This window comes from Ovis aries, chromosome 4 (genome assembly GCF_016772045.2).
Source record: "Ovis aries strain OAR_USU_Benz2616 breed Rambouillet chromosome 4, ARS-UI_Ramb_v3.0, whole genome shotgun sequence".
In the NCBI taxonomy this organism is placed as follows: Eukaryota; Metazoa; Chordata; class Mammalia; order Artiodactyla; family Bovidae; genus Ovis; species Ovis aries.
In genome coordinates, this window is record NC_056057.1 from 95,940,156 (window position 1) to 95,955,923 (window position 15,768).

Here is a 15,768-nt window from a genome sequence, read left to right on the forward strand (position 1 = left end):
GGGAGCTGTACTTGGTAAGAAGTAAATGTAAGTATGCCTCAAGAGTGCACCTCAGGAGGAGACTGATGCATCCCTCACTACGATAAGAGATGGGAGCTAAAAATGTTACAGATGTTCCTATATGACAGGGCAGACAGTCAATGGACTCAGGAAGAACCTGTTGAAGTATGCTGTTAAACTGCTCAGAAATCAGTCTGTTAGGGCTGGCTGAGAGAAACTGCTGAGATACAGATTTTTAAAGAGAGAGAAAGTAGGGAAAAACAGAGGCTGAGGTTTAAGTAAGGAGAAGGGAGTAGATATAGGCTGTGGGGCAGAGCATGCGGTTTCGCAAAACGTTGAACAAACAAGGGCACTAAAGAGGGCCAGAATGAGGAGCACAGAGCCATCAGAACTGGACGTTCCGTGAGGAACTGTATGGTAAGCCAGACATCAACCAGCAAAGAAGTGAGAGTACTGCTAAATAAGAGCTGGAGTATGATGTGTTGCTGCCTAAAAGTTTTGTTGCAAAAAGATTTTTAGTAATCAGTGTAGTCAACAGAATGAGAAGTTAGAGAGTGATTAAATGCAGTTGGACTTAAAATGGGCCAAAGCAGGAATCCTGAATAGATTTCAGTACAGAATGTAGGAAATAAGGAAGATGGATGAAGGTGGAATTGTAGGGGCTGAATATTAGAAGTATACATATCCAGCAAAGATGATTAGATTCATTGGAATGATATAGCTGGAAGAAGAAGGAACGTTGGAGGAAACACAGGGAGTTTTCAGCAAAAGAAGGAGGCAGAAAAGGAATAGAAGAGCAATGTTCAAGTTACTTGCAGATGGAAAGACATTATTTGAATAGTCATCGTGATAAAAGAAATGGCTATTACTCCATACTAAGGCCAGAGGTTATGACAGAATAAGAAAAAAATAAGAGAGGATGGCAAGTAAGTAAAGGGGCACTGTATGAATTATATAGGAGTTCTGAGTAGTTAGAATGGCAACAACATAGATCACGTGTGAATGAAACAGGTGTGAATGAAAGAAACAGAACCATCAGGTCCCTCAACTGTGTTTAGAATGAAAGAGGATCTGAGGCCTAAAGAAGAACAGGACTTGGGTAGGCTGGCTCTTTAAGTGTTCGTGGGAAATTTATGACTGAAGTGACTGCTTGTGAAGAAAGGTTAGAAAGACATGGCTTAAGATAAAACTTGACAAGAAGGCATTGGTGGAAACTTAAAGATATCACCACTGACTGACCTTTGAGGAGGTGTGGATTGGATACTTTTTTCTGGTAGAACAAATGAGTGCTGTTGACTAAGGAGTGGTCAGAGATCATGAAGAAGCAAACCTCATAGTACTAAACTCATCGATACATTACAGAATCTGCAGGGGAAAGATAAGGAGAATGTTTAAGATGTGGTAGGGCAGATATTCAAAAGGAGTTATGGAAGACTTGCCTGTAAGTATGAGGTTAGTTTGCCTAGAAGTTAAGGTGTCACATGAGAGCTGGTTGACAGTGAAAGAAGCAACTGCAAACGCTTGTATTAAAGAAAGAGGAAAGTGGAAGGGAGAGAAGATGCTGGTTAGAGAGGGATGCATGAAGTAGGCTGGGTATGTAGCATGCAAGGTGCAAAATGGCAAATATTCCTGGGACCAGAATGAAGAATGTGGGTATCTCCAGCTGTTTACTACATTATCAGAATACTTGTTAACATGAGAAGTTTTTAACCTGCATATCATCATGTGCTCCAGCAACCTGGTACAGTCAGTTAGCACTCTCAAGCTAGCAAAAACTGAGTTTGTACTGTCTGTTTGGGATAGTATATGTTTGCTGCAGATATAGTTCCTCCATCTATAAGCTCACTTCCTATGCTCAAGGGTTTTAAATGTGTTGTGCATTATTCCTGTCATCTTCCCTACAATGTGTGTGGATCAACTCCAGCAATTCACCAGTTGGTAAGTAAATGTTTCCCAAAAGTTTCTTACACATTGCATTTAAAAAATGTATCTGCATTTGGTATTTCTCTTGAGAACCTCTCATTATCCATGCAGTGTAAAATGGAGAATGCAATTACAGTCTTATAGTATGGGATCATTTTGCACTACATACAAACATGTACACTAGTGAATGAATTTTATGCTAAATAATTATGTAGTTGTTCTTTAAAGTGGTTTATAAGAAATACTTAGAATTTTTTTTATAATAGCGTTTGTGTGATGGTTGAGAAGATATGTTGGATTTTATTTTTTTAATGAAGATGGTTACAGGCCTTTTGAATTTAAGATATTGCAATATAAGCATTTACTAAGAAAAACTGTTATTCAGCATATTTTAAAGAAAAGATAATGAAAATTCCTTGTCCTTATAAGGCAGCTGAGTCAGGAAGAGAACTGGGTGGTGAGGCATTTATTTAAAAAGAGGGGGGGGGAGATAAAGTGATAACTGAAAATGAGACATAAGGACAGGATCTGGGAAAGCATGTCTGCATAAGAAAGTGTAGTTGGCAGAAAGGTCAGAGACGAACTCAGTGAAGTGGACCTAAAACAAGACAAATTGCAGGGCTCCAACCAAGGAATAAATAGAAAACCAAAGCAATTCATCAAAATATGTAAGAAAGGAGAAACATGGAACTGGACTGAGCAATGACTGTAGAAGGAAAAGAACCAAAGAGGGAGGTATTAGTGAGTGTGTGAGAATGGTACGTACTCAGTATATAAACGGTTAATAAAAGGTAGAACAGGGAGAGAAGAGGCAGAAGAAAATGGGTGGAAAAGCAAAATTTAACCTCAGATGGGAAAGACCATGTGAGCAATGATATGCTGAAAAACCAGGTTTGGCACTATAATTGTATCTAACGGAACAAGGAAGAATATAGGTTATAGAACATAGGGTAAAACAGTTTCACAACAAGGAGATCCTTGCTGAGGGCAGAAATGGACACAGGATTAAAGACAGGCCAAAAGTATTAAATAAGTAAAGGCAGATGGAAACAAGTCAGAAAGCAACTGTATGCATTAGAGTGGAATATTACAAAAAGGCAAAGTGGAAAAAGAAGACATAAATAAAGAGGGATTCAGCTGACATGGGGGAAAAGGGTGCCATGGAATGAATTAAAAACTGCACACCCACATCTAGAAAGGATTTATAACTTTGTAAGATGGAACTGGGCCAATTATGAAATGGGGGTGGGTTGAGGTATGCAGGGTTTAAATATGGCGGAGAAGAGAAAGGGGAACAAAATAGATATGCAAAAGTAGAGTTACACCTAGAAATAAAGGAGTCCATGAGAAGAAACAAGAATGAGACCAAAATGTCTTTATTCAGTAATAATGGAAACAGAGGAAGACCAAAGGAAAGGAAAACTGCATGGATTACATAGAGACAATGACTAGAGTCTAGTCAAACCCAATGCATGATGAGGGTAATAGCAAAGACAGGGCAAAATAAGGTAGCAGAACAGAGAATCCTGCCAAGCTTGCTACAGTATATAAACTTAAAACATAAGAAGTATTAATGAAAGAAGAAAACATTAAATGAGCATGTGAGTGAAATCAGGTTAAGAAGAGGGGTTAAACCCACATATACCTTTTAATAGCTGAGTTCAGGAAGATTCAAGTTTTCAACGAGATCTAGAAGGGAGAGAAGAGTCTGGCAATGAGAGTGTGGTAGAGGAACAAAGGATGAGAGGAAAGGTTAGAGCGTTGCCTGCAAAATATTAAATACAGAAAAGAATAAGAGCGGCAATGAGTAAGGTCTATAACACAGGGAACATGAAACAGTTTGAAAATAAGTAATACTGGAATGAATGAGGGATGGTTTAGGAAGGTTATGAAGAAAGAATTAAAATCACATTCAGTAATTATTCCTGACCAAGAAAGAGGACAGACCTAAGAAAATGAAAAGTTTAACTAGGAAAAACAGGCTAGAGTTTGGGGCATGTAAGATGTAAAGGAATGAGGTGGTTCCAGGGGGACAGTGCAGGGGAGCAGTGCCGGGATCTTTGAGGAGCTGGCAAGGGGACAGTGCAGCCCAGGGAGGCAGGCTGGCCTTCCACACCAGTGATTCTTCCCCGGGGTTGGGGGGGGGTGGTTTTCACCCGCGGGGGGGCTGGGGCATGGACCCCAAGGGAGGCCTATCAGAACATCAGAGGGTGAGCAGTGCTCTGCTCCAAACAAAAATAAACCCAAAAACATCCAAAAAGAAAACCCAAAAACATTCCTCAGAGATGCTGCTGATAGGCCAGCCTTGGGGGGTCATGCATCCTCGGGTGAGAATCACTGGGGGGAAGGGCAGGTGGAGAGCTGGGCAGAGAGGTGAAGGGTGAGCAGATGAGCCCCTGGGTGTGGCAGAGGGAGGCATCAGAGTCCAGACTGTCAGACAAGGAGGAAAGGACCCAGGACCCGGCAGACAGCCAGCCAAGGGATGTAGCCCACAAGGCACCTTGGGACAGTGGGGGCTGGGGGTGGGATTGGGGAGGTGGTTACCATCAATTGGTTGGGAGTGGATTGCAAGCATGGTGTCCCTGAGCTTAAGACTTCTGAGCAGGGCTAAAGGAGACGGAAGTGGTGACTGAAAGGAAGGCGCGTTGTGTGTATTTGCGCATAGAGCACCAGAAGGGACCTCTGCACAATGGGAGGGGCAGAGGGGATGGGAGAGGTCAGAACATCTGGGAGAGGTGACTGCTAGGAGGGAGGAAGGGGAGGAGGGCGGAGGGAGGAGGAGGAGGAGGGCCAACAGAAGGCCCAGGGCTCTGTGCAGGTCTGGACAGAGGATGGAGGTGTCCGGGGCTGGGGGTGACTGGCAGGTGTGGAGGCAAGAGGGTGAGTAGAAGGTGAGAGCGCTGTGGCGAAAGGAAGGGGTAGGAGAATCAGAGGCCGAGGATCCCTGAGAGCTGTGTCAGAGTGTGAGACGGTCTGGATGGAAACATGAAGGGTTACAGGGGCTGTGGGGCCTGGGAGGTGAGCTCAGCTGGGCTCTGAAGCATGTGTTGGAGGGTGGAGCCTGTGCGTTCAGCAGAGTGTGACTGAGGCAGAGACGACTGTACTGGGTTGAGCAGCGGATGGGGGACTGAGAAGGGAGCACACAGCAGAGGAGACAACTGAGGCCAGCTGGAGGGGTCACAGAGTAGCTGAAGGGTTCCTGTGTGTGCTCTGGAGAAGCAAACCCGGAGAGACCTAGAAACTGGGCCGAGGATGTGGGGGGTCAGGTGAGCTGCCTCAGACAACTGAGAGAGTGTGGCGCAGGAGAGGGGGTCCGACAGGCCAGAGAGGGAGGAACCACAGGAGAGGGCGCCTGGCAGCCAGGACAGGAGAGGCTTGTTGAGAAGATCAGGGAACACACTGTGCCCAGAGGGGTGTCAGGGAGCTAGGAGCGAGTGGGTGTGGAGAACCTGCCCCCAAAGTGGGTCCAGGGCATGAGGAAGCCCCTGCAGGAGAAAGAGCACAGTGCAGGTCAGGCGAGTGAGGAACTGGGAGAGGTGGGATGCGGCCAGCGCAGGATGAGCTGCTAGAGGCAGTGGCGCAGTGGAGAAGGGTGAGCAGATGAACCCTGGGTCTAAGGGAGGCATCAGAGTCCAGACTGTCAGACATGTAGGCAAAGGACCCAGGACCAGGCAGACAGTGAGCAAATGGATGTAGCAAACAAGGCACCTGAATGATGGTGGGGGGCTGGGTGTTGGAATTGCTGTTGATGGTTCAATAGTGAATTGCCAACTTGGTGGTCCCGGAGCTGAGGATGCTTGAGATACAAAGCCCAGAGATGCAAGTGGAGACTGAAAGGAAGAGGGCTTGGATATATGTGGGCAGAGAGCACCAGAGGGGACATCCACACTGATCGAAAGGCCAGAGCGGGTCGGAGAGGTCAGTGCAGGAGACTGTCTGGGGAGAGGTGACTGCTCGGATGGAGAAAGGCGTGGAGGGCGAACAGCAGGCCCAGGGCTCTGTGCAGAGGGAGGCTTGAGCTGGGAGGGGTGGCTTTGTGGGAGGAGGCGAAAGGCCGCAGTACTGTGGTGAGGCGATGAAGGTGGAGAGTCAGGAAGGGTTCCCCACGGATGTGTCAGAAGAGTATGAAACAATCTGAATGGAACATGGAAGGTTACACTGGGGGAAGCTGGGAGGACAGCAGCTTTGGAGGCTGGGGCATGTGGACAGGACAGTGTGTCACAGTGTGTCTGAGGCTGAGACGGCTGAACTGGGTTGAGCAGCGGATGGGGGACTGAGAAGGGAGCACACAGCAGAGGAGACAACCAGGCCAGCTGGAAGGGTCACAGAGAGGAGCTGAAGGGTTCCTGTGTGTGCCCTGGAGAAGCAAACCCGGAGAGACCTAGAAACTGGGCCGAGGATGTGGGAGGTCAGGTGAGCTGCCTCAGACAACTGAGAGAGTGTGGTGCAGCAGAGGGGGTCTGACAGGCCAGAGAGGGAGGAACCACAGGAGAGGGCGCCCGGCAGGCAGGACAGGAGAGGCTTGTTGAGAGGATCAGGGAACACACTGTGCCCAGAGGGGTATCAGGGAGCTAGGAGCGAGTGGGTGTGGAGAACCTGCCCCCAAAGTGGGTCCAGGGCATGAGGAAGCCCCTGCAGGAGAAAGAGCACAGTGCAGGTCAGGCGAGTGAGGAACTGGGAGAGGTGGGATGCGGCCAGCGCAGGATGAGCTGCTAGAGGCAGTGGCGCAGTGGAGATGCTGGAGATGGGCAAAGTGAGAAGAAAGGGCACAGAGAAGCAATGACCTTCCTCAGTGTAGTGGGCACAGAAAGGCATGGGGCTTAGGGGGGAACCCACACAGTGGATGGATTTAGTACAGTGTACTGGTGACAAAAGACTGGCCATCCTGGGAGCATTAGGGTGGTCAAGGGGAAGAGCACTCCATGCTTCTCATGACTGACTGGTAAGGAGTTGCTCAGAGGATGGAACGGAAGAGAAACGGGGAGGGACATCACAAGGGAAGCGGGAGGGAGAGAGCCTTAGGGATACGTGAGAGGCAGAGCAGGGAAAGGGGAAGGCAGCCTATAGAGTGCTCAATCTGGAGACTTCAGCAGATCTCAGGGTTCAAGGGGCAGGATGTAGGTGCAGCACAGAGATGAGACCTAACCGTCCAGACATTTGGAAACTCAGGTCCTCAGGAGCAAATGGGGTCCTGGAGCTGCAGTGACTGGGCATCACTGCACATTAAGAAGGATCCTGTAGAGAAACCATCAGTGCGTAACGTCAGAGATCTCGGATGGACTTACACGGCTGGAGTCAGAGTGTGGTAGTGAAGCTGGCAGGGGAGTGAGGGAGAGGCAGGGCTGTGCTGGCATTTCCAGCCATCACCAGTTCTGAGCTGTTGCTCTTCGGGGGGGGGGCGGGCACTGGAAAGCGGGGTGCAGGTGCAGCTTGCGGTGGAGAAACCACACGCATGGAAGGAGGGGGACCTTCAAAAGCAGTGGGGTGTCAGAGGTCCAGTCTGAGAAGATCATGTGGGCAGCAAAGGGGCAGAGGGAGTGGGCAGTGGGTGGGATACGGAGGGGCTTGGGGGTGAAGGACTCTTGCTTGAGAGACAACCCAGGAAACAACAGAGCGGGCAATGCAGAATGGGATGGAAAGAGGAGGATCTTAAAATCTGCACAGGAGGGGATCATGGCCCAGAGGGAAACAGGGCAAGGAGTAGATCCAGACCATGTCACCGGGGAGTGGGGGGGCAAGGCGTGGATCCCAGGGACGATGGGAGAGAGAGAGAAGCAGTGGAGAGGGAAGGAGGAGGGGGGAGTGGGGGCCTGGTGGAAAGAACTGTGGTCAGCGGTTGATTAAAAAGGAACAGAAGATTTAAGGAAGGTGAGGTGAGGCGGGTATAAGGATTAGGAAGCCTAAAAAGACTAGACCCAGTGGAAGGACCTGACAAGAGACAGCCGGTGGTCTACGGAGCGAACATAGCAGGGTAGGGGAAGAAGAGAGTATGACACAAAAGCAGGTCACGGGGAGCACCCCTACAGAGAAGGGATGCCCCGAAGCTACTCAGTGACAGACATGACCGAGCTTGGAGATCGTGGGCCCCTGGAGAAGAGGCGGACTCCTCCTAGAGAAGGAAGGGGCAGTGTGGGTGGGAGAGGACAGTGGGGGAGAGTGTCTGGGGCAGATGAGTGCTCTGAGGGAGGGGAGAAGCGCAGGAGGCTGGACAGCAGTACCAGGGCTCTGTGCAGGGCGAGACTGCGGTTGCTGGGTGTGGGAGCAAGAGGGAAGCCAGAAGGCAACAGTGCTGTGCTGAAGGGATGGAGGGAGGAGAGTACAGAGGGGTTCCCTATGAGCTGAGTCCCCAGAGCAGGGTCAGGAAGGGAGAGGGATGAAATGGATCACATGAGGAAAGGTGTTCACATGGGGCCTCGTTGCAGCACCAAGGGAGAGTCATCTACCAGCAACAGACCAGAAGATAGGAGGTACCCGGGGAGGATGGAGAGCAGAGGGCAGGGGAAGGGACACGGGCTGGACAGCAGCAGGGGGAGGAAGGAGAAGAGGGAGGTGGCAGAGAGGCATTCTGGCAGGCGGAAGGACTTAAGAGTTACAGGGCCAGCCAGCAGGGGCAGAGGTCTGTGGAGGGAGGTGTGAAAAGAAAGCGGGGGGGCTCGCGGTGGGTGGGAGCAGCGGCTGCTGCTGCAGCGTGGACTGTTGTGGCTGGGGTAGAACTTTTCGGCCAGGCTCTTTACTACTACGGATCCGATCTGCTGGGGATGGGGTGGGAGGTGGGGACAGGGTGGGAGGTGGGGACGGGGTGGGAGGTGGGACGGGGTGGGAGGGGCTGGGTAGGGGTAGGGTTGGGTTTGACTGGGTTGGGGGGAGGGCAGGGTTGGAATTACTGGGGTACGGGATTGGGGCAGGGGGACTTGAGCCAATCTTTAGGCACTGGAAACAAAATCTACTTTTAACTGAGTTTCTGGACTGATGGTACATCCAGTGTTGGGGTGATGACAACAAGTTGAGGACTGGGAAGATCAGTTAGTCCACCCAGAGAGGACAAAGGGGAGTCACTGCAAGAAGGGAAGAAGGGGAAGTGGAAACACACAAGGACAGGAAGACTGGGGGGGCAATGTCCCCAGGGGGGCGGTGTCACAGGTCTGAAAGTGCCAAGAAGGACAGGTTTGCACCAAAGATACTGTCCCAATGCCTGAGAGTCATAAAGGGTGAGGGATGGGCAGAGGAGTGTTGGCAGGAGTGTGGCTTAACAAGAGAAGTGCTCTAATGCAGACGGGGGGGGGGGGGGGGAAATGGGTCTGGGGCACGTCAGGTGTCAGGGAGCTAACGTGGAAGGTAATGAGGTGGTTCCAGGAGGATAGTGCCGGGCCAGTGTCAGGCGAGCAGTGCTGGGATCTTTGAGGAGCTGGCAAGGGGAGAGTGCAGCCCAGGGAGGCAGGCTGGCCTTCCATACCAGTGATTCTTCCCCGGGGTGGGGGGGGGGTGGTTTTCACCCGCGGGGGGGCTGGGGCATGGACCCCAAGGGAGGCCTATCAGAACATCGGAGGGTGAGCAGTGCTCTGCTCCAAACAAAAACAAACCCAAAAACATCCAAAAAGTAAACACAAAAACACTCCTCAGAGATGCTGCTGATAGGCCAGCCTTGGGGGTCATGCATCCTCGGGTGAGAATCACTGGGGGGAAGGGCAGGTGGAGAGCTGGGCAGAGAGGTGAAGGGTGAGCAGATGAGCCCCTGGGTGTGGCAGAGGGAGGCATCAGAGTCCAGACTGTCAGACAAGGAGGAAAGGACCCAGGACCCGGCAGACAGCCAGCCAAGGGATGTAGCCCACAAGGCACCTTGGGACAGTGGGGGCTGGGGGTGGGATTGGGGAGGTGGTTACCATCAATTGGTTGGGAGTGGATTGCAAGCATGGTGTCCCTGAGCTTAAGACTTCTGAGCAGGGCTAAAGGAGACGGAAGTGGTGACTGAAAGGAAGGCGCGTTGTGTGTATTTGCGCATAGAGCACCAGAAGGGACCTCTGCACAATGGGAGGGGCAGAGGGGATGGGAGAGGTCAGAACATCTGGGAGAGGTGACTGCTAGGAGGGAGGAAGGGGAGGAGGGCGGAGGGAGGAGGAGGAGGAGGGCCAACAGAAGGCCCAGGGCTCTGTGCAGGTCTGGACAGAGGATGGAGGTGTCCGGGGCTGGGGGTGACTGGCAGGTGTGGAGGCAAGAGGGTGAGAAGAAGGTGAGAGCGCTGTGGCGAAAGGAAGGGGTAGGAGAATCAGAGGCCGAGGATCCCTGAGAGCTGTGTCAGAGTGTGAGACGAAGGTCTGGATGGAAACATGAAGGGTTACAGGGGCTGTGGGGCCTGGGAGGTGAGCTCAGCTGGGCTCTGAAGCATGTGCTGGAGGGTGGAGCCTGTGCGTTCAGCAGAGTGTGACTGAGGCAGAGACGACTGTACTGGGTTGAGCAGCGGATGGGGGACTGAGAAGGGAGCACACAGCAGAGAAGACAACTGAGGCCAGCTGGAGGGGTCACAGAGTAGCTGAAGGGTTCCTGTGTGTGCTCTGGAGAAGCAAACCCGGAGAGACCTAGAAACTGGGCCGAGGATGTGGGGGGTCAGGTGAGCTGCCTCAGACAACTGAGAGAGTGTGGCGCAGGAGAGGGGGTCCGACAGGCCAGAGAGGGAGGAACCACAGGAGAGGGCGCCTGGCAGCCAGGACAGGAGAGGCTTGTTGAGAAGATCAGGGAACACACTGTGCCCAGAGGGGTGTCAGGGAGCTAGGAGCGAGTGGGTGTGGAGAACCTGCCCCCAAAGTGGGTCCAGGGCATGAGGAAGCCCCTGCAGGAGGAAGAGCACAGCGCAGGTCAGGCGAGTGAGGAACTGGGAGAGGTGGGATGGCCAGGGCAGGATGAGCTGCTAGAGGCAGTGGTGCGGTGGAGAAGGGTGAGCAGATGAGCCCCCAGGTCTGAGGGAGGCATCAGACTACAGACTGTCAGACATGGAGGCAAAGGGCCCAGGACCAGGCAGACAGTGAGCAAATGGATGTAGCCAATAAGGAACCCCAGTGATTGGGGTGGGTGGGTGTTGGAATTGCTGTTGATGGTTCAATAGTGAATTGCCAACTTGGTCCTGGAGCTGAGGATGCTTGAGATACAAAGCCCAGAGATGCAAGTGGAGACTGAAAGGAAGAGGGCTTGGATGTACGTGGGCTGAGAGTACCAGAGGGGACATCTACACTGATGGAAAGGCCAGAGCGGGTGGGAGAGGTCAGTGCAAGAGACTGTCTGGGGAGAGGTGACTGCTGGGATGGAGGAAGGGGCGGAGGGCAGACAGCAGGCCCAAGGCTCAGTGCAGAGGGAGGCTTGAGCTGGGAGGGGTGGCTTTGCAGGAGGAGGCGAAAGGCCGCAGTACTGTGGTGAGGCGATGAAGGTGGAGAGTCAGGAAGGGTTCCCCACGGATGTGTCAGAAGAGTATGAAACAATCTGAATGGAACATGGAAGGTTACACTGGGGGAAGCTGGGAGGATAGCAGCTTTGGAGGCTGGGGCATGTGGACAGGACAGTGTGTCACAGTGTGAGGCAGAGACGGCTGAACTGGGTTGAGCAGCGGATGGGGGACTGAGAAGGGAGCACACAGTAGAGGAGACAACTGAGGCCAGCTGGAGGGGTCACAGAGAGGAACTGAAGGGTTCCTGTGTGTGCTTTGGAGAAGCAAACCCGGAGAGACCTAGAAACTGGGCCGAGGATGTGGGAGGTCAGGTGAGCTGCCTCAGACAACTGAGAGAGTGTGGTGCAGCAGAGGGGGTCCGACAGGCCAGAGAGGGAGGAACCGCAGGAGACGGCGCCCGGCAGCCAGGACAGGAGAGGCTTGTTGAGAGGATCAGGGAACACACTGTGCCCAGAGGGGTGTCAGGGAGCTAGGAGCGAGTGGGTGTGGAGAACCTGCCCCCAAAGTGGGTCCAGGGCATGAGGAAGCCCCTGCAGGAGGAAGAGCACAGCGCAGGTCAGGCGAGTGAGGAACTGGGAGAGGTGGGATGCGGCCAGCGCAGGATGAGCTGCTAGAGGCAGTGGCGCAGTGGAGAAGGGTGAGCAGATGAGCCCCCAGGTCTGAGGGAGGCATCAGAGTCCAGACTGTCAGACATGAAGGCAAAGGACCCAGCACCAGGCAGACAGCGAGCAAGTGGATGTAGCAAACAAGGCACCCGAATTATGTGGCGGTGGGTGGGGAGGAGGGTGTTGGAATTTCTGTTGATGGTTCAAGAGTGAATTGCCAGTTGGTGGTCCTGGAGCTGAGGATGCCGAGATACAAAGCCCAGAGATGCAAGTGGAGACTGAAAGGAAGAGGGCTGGGATGTACGTGGGCTGAGAGCACCAGAGGGGACATCCACACTGACAGAAAGGCCAGAGGGGTGGGAGAGGTCAGTGCAGGAGACTGTCTGGGGAGAGGTGACTGCTGCGATGGAGGAAGGGGTGGAGGGTGGACAGCAGGTTCTGTGCAGAGGGAGGCTTGAGCTGGGAGGGGTGGCTTTGCGGGAGGAGGCGAAAGGCCGCAGTACTGTGGTGAAGGGATGAAGGTGGAGAGTCAGGAAGGGTTCCCCACGGATGTGTCAGAAGAGTATGAAACGATCTGAAGGGAACATGAAAGGTAACACTGGGGGAAGCTGGGAGGACAGCAGCTTTGGAGGCTGGGGCATGTGGATAGGACTGTGTATCACAGTGTGTCTGAGGCCGAGACGGCTGAACTCGGTTGAACAGCGGATGGGGGACTGAGAAGGGAGCCCACAGTAGAGGAGACAACTGAGGCTAGCTGGAGGGGTCACAGAGAGGAGCTGAAAGGTTGCTGTGTGTGCCCTGGAGAAGCAAACCCGGAGAGACCTAGAAACTGGGCTGAGGATGTGGGAGGTCAGGTGAGCTGCCTCAGACAACTGAGAGAGTGCAGTGCAGGAGAGGGGGTCCTACAGGAGGAGGAGCCAGTGCTAGACCCTTGCAGCTAAGGTATGAGAAGTTACATGAGAGGATCAGGGAATCCACCACCTCAGGAGAGAGACTGCAAAGAATCTGAAGATGTGGGTATGGAGAATCAGATATTATGCCTCCTAAAGTGGGGAAAGGGCATGACAGACCCCATGCAGGAGGAAGATCAGTGTGGGTACAGCCAGCAGGGAGCCTGGGAGAGGTGTGAGGAGACTGTGGAGGGCCAGAGAGGAGCCCAGAGAGGCAGGTCTGTCTCCAAATGGTGCCCACAAAGGCAAGGGCTTCGGGGCAAAGCTGGACGCAGATGGCCAGGGCAGCACACGTAGCACCAGAGGGAGCATGAGGGCAGGTCCAGAAGAGGGTGGGCGTCAGGGAAAGACCATCAGTTCTGCGGCATTCTGGCAGGAGGTTAGAGGAGCAGGAAGACTCGAAAATGAGAGAGAGAGGAAAGGCAGAGGTGGGGCCAGGTAAGGCCCCACTCAGTGTGGGAAAAGGGACAGTGGATTCGGTGCAGCCGTGAGCCGCCAATCCCTGAAACCCACTGGGGCGTCAAGGGAAGAGAAAGGGGCAGCAGAGGGGAGAACAGCTCATGGGGGTGCCAGGGGTCGGACACAGGAAAAGGGGCACCATGGACAAGGTGAAGGCCATGTGAACAGCGCCCAGTCTGGGGATGCTGGCAGATCTTGCAGGTAAGAGGACTGGAAATCTGTGCTATTGAATGGAGACAGCAGGAGCAGAGCTGGGATTCCGGGGCTCTCGGGAGCAAGCGGGGAGGGGCCCAGCAACGGGCGTGCATGAGGAAACGGTGCGGCGCTACCTAGCGAGATGGGCTCTGCAAAGCACCGGCAGGCACTCTCAGTGCCTTCAGTGTGGGCACAAGTGGGCGAGTCCAGTGTGGGGCAGCAGGTGTGCCAAGAAGTGGTGGACGAGGGAGGAGGAGCCACAGAGGAGGCTCACAACCACGGCTGAGCCCACGCGCTGCTTATGGTGGGGGCACTGCAAAGGGTGGGAGTCTAATATAGTGGAGAGATTCCGCCCAGAGAAACTGGGGGAGAGGAGGCACTGCCAAAACCTGTGCGGTGTCAGAGCGCTAGCCTGAGAAGATCACATGGGTAGCAAAGGGCCTCAGAGCAGGGAGAGCAAGGGGTGGGGTGATGGGGTTAGGAGGTCAGGGTCTCTTGTTTGAGAGGCTGAGAGCTGACGGACAACAGAGGGAACAAGGCAGAACGGGATGGATGGAGAGTGGTGGGGGGGTGGTGGTCACAGAAATCTGCACACAGGTGGGGTGAATGGAATGTGGCCAAGAGGGAAAGAGGGTCAGGGGGACCTGGTTCAGGGGGGAACGTGAGGTATAGGACAGTTGGCAGGGGTGCAGCATGGGAGCTGCTGGAGAAGAAATGGAAGCAGCGGCAGCCAGGGAAGGAAGAAGAGGAGGAAGCGGCAACCTGGGGTAAGGAATTGTGGGCAATGGCTTGACCAAGAAGGAAGACAGAAGGAAGCTGAGATAGGAAAAGGGAGCCTAAAGACCACAGCCTGGTCTTGGTGAAGACCCAAGGCTCCTGGGAGCAGCTGGAGACAGGGCCATGATGACTGGTCACATGGAGGAAGCAGGCAGATCTGCACAGGGAGAGACGAGGGAGCCTGCACAGAAACAGCGCAGGGAGCCTCGGGGCTGGAGGAGCGACTCAAGGGGATGGGGTCCCGGGTGGGGAGCAGATAGAATTGGCAGAGGAGTGGCTGGAATTAAAGTGGTATCAACAGTGCTTCTGGTATTTACAAGGGACCTCTAAAGGGTAGAAGAGGCCTAGAATGTGGCAGAGACTCCACACAAGGAACCAGGGGGGAAAACGGGGACCTTCAAACCATAGGTCTAGTCAGAGAAGAAAATGGGGGAGGCAGAGAGGCAAAGGAAGAGAGCGTGGAGGGCAGGATGGTGGAGACTGGCGTTGGGGGCTCAGATCAGGAGGCTGGATGTGGGGAACAGAGGGGCAGGCAGAATGGGACGGAGAACCAGAACAGTCTTAAAGCACAGCTGAGAGGGAAAGCGGACAAAGGGGAGATCCGAACCATGTCATCAGGGAGCAGGAGAGCAAGGCAATGGGCAGGGGTGCATTCCAGGGTCCAAGGAGGAGAGGGCGGAGCAACGGAGGAGGAAGGGGGAGGAGGTGGGGAGGCAGGGGCCCAGTTAAATCCTGTGAGCAGTGGCTGGATTAAAAGGGAAGTGAGAAAAGAAGAGAGTGCCAGGCTAAGGAAAGGGAGCCCTTTAGCAAACCAGGGCCCGAGCCACGGAAGGACTGAACGAGAGACAGCGGGTGGTTCTGGAGAGAAGTGGGCAGGGCAGGGGATGGAAGGCGTGTGAGCTGGCAGAGCAGGTCCCAGGAGGGAGCACCCCCTATGGAGAAGGGATGACCCAGGGCAATGACGACAGGCATCAGGGAGCACGGAGAGGAGACGATGAGCCTAGAGGAGAGGCTGACGCTCTCGCTGGGCCAGGGAGGGGAAGGGGAGGAGTGGATCACGTGAGGAAAGGCCATGGGAAGGAACGTCCACATGGGGTCTTGATGTGGCAGGACAGGAGGGTCACCTGGCAGAGACAGACCAGGTGCTGGGAGGCACCCAGGGAGGACAGAGAGCAGAGGGCAGGGGAAGGGACACGGGCTGGAGAGCAGCAGGGGAAAGGAGAAGAGGGAAGTGGCAGAGACGCATTCTGGCAGTCGGGCAACCCAGAAAGACTTAGAGTTACAGGGCCAGCCAGTGCGGGCTGAGGCTTGTGGAAGGAGGCGTGGAAGGAAAGAGGGGCTAGCGGTGGGTGGGAGCAGCGGCTGCTGCAGCCTGGAATGTCGTGACTGAGGTAGAACTTTCGGCCAGGCTCTTCAGTACTACGGA

General features: G+C 53.7%; 2 protein-coding genes across 8 annotated transcripts in view; one reads left to right on the forward strand and one right to left on the reverse strand.

Moving 5' to 3' along the window:
- The window catches only part of MEST (mesoderm specific transcript), a 92,792-nt gene that overhangs the window by 28,937 nt on the left and 48,087 nt on the right, over positions 1 to 15,768 (forward strand). For all 4 annotated transcript variants that reach the window (XM_042248842.2, XM_042248840.2, XM_060414839.1 and 1 more), the window contains exon 12: positions 1 to 15,768. This exon is cut by the window's left edge and continues 12,083 nt beyond it; it is cut by the window's right edge and continues 48,087 nt beyond it. The gene's annotated coding sequence lies outside the window, so the exon portion shown is untranslated.
- The window catches only part of COPG2 (COPI coat complex subunit gamma 2), a 163,228-nt gene that overhangs the window by 10,895 nt on the left and 136,565 nt on the right, over positions 1 to 15,768 (reverse strand). The window lies entirely within an intron of this gene.